Consider the following 843-nt stretch of genomic DNA (forward strand, 5'->3'; position numbering starts at 1 on the left):
TTTTATAGTCATTTTTATTTCTATAAAATTAGTAGTAATGCCCCCACTCTTATTTCTGATTTTAGTATTTTTTCTTAGTCAATCAAGCTAAAGGTCTTTCAATATTGTTGATCTTTTCAAAGAACCAACTTTTGAGTATCTTGACTTCCTCTATTGTTTTTCAGTTCTCTATTTTATTTATCTCTGCTCTAATCTTTAATATTTCCTTTCTTCTGCTAGCTCTAGGTGTAGTTTGATCTTCTGTTTCTGGTTCTTTTCTTTAGGTTATTCTTTTGAAGCCATTCTTTTTAAAATATGTGTTTGTAGCTATAAATTTCTCTCTCAGCACAGCATTTCCTTCATCACGTAAGTTTGATTATATTTTGTTTTCATTTTCATTCATCTCAAGGAATTTTCTATTTTCCCTTGTGATTTCTTCTTTGACCCATTTGTTAAGCATGTGACCTTTAATTTCTACATATTTGTGAATTTTCCAGTTTTCCTTACATTATTGATTTCTAGTTTCATTCCACTGTGATCAGAAAAGATACTTTGATTTCAATCTTTTAAAATATATTGACTTGTTCTATGTCCTAACATATTCTCTACTTCAGAGAATGTTCTATGTGTATTTGGGGTAAAATGTCTATTCTGCTGCCTTTGGGTACAGTGTTCTGTGTATGTCTATTAGATCCAATTAGTTTATAATATTGTTTAAATCCTCTGTTGGTCTTCTGTCTGGTAGTTCTATCCAATATTGAAAGTGGGGTACTGAAGTCTTCAATTATTATTGTAGGACTGTCTATTTCTCCCTTCAATTCTTAAATATTTTTTTCACATATTTTGGGGCACTGATATTCTGTA

At 30.1% G+C, this 843-nt stretch overlaps 1 pseudogene; it reads left to right on the plus strand.

The window, feature by feature from the left end:
* Positions 1-843, plus strand: part of LOC103603737 — a 51,139-nt pseudogene that overhangs the window by 37,420 nt on the left and 12,876 nt on the right.

This window comes from Galeopterus variegatus, unplaced genomic scaffold, assembly GCF_000696425.1.
Source record: "Galeopterus variegatus unplaced genomic scaffold, G_variegatus-3.0.2 Scaffold4771, whole genome shotgun sequence".
Classification (NCBI taxonomy): domain Eukaryota; kingdom Metazoa; phylum Chordata; class Mammalia; order Dermoptera; family Cynocephalidae; genus Galeopterus; species Galeopterus variegatus.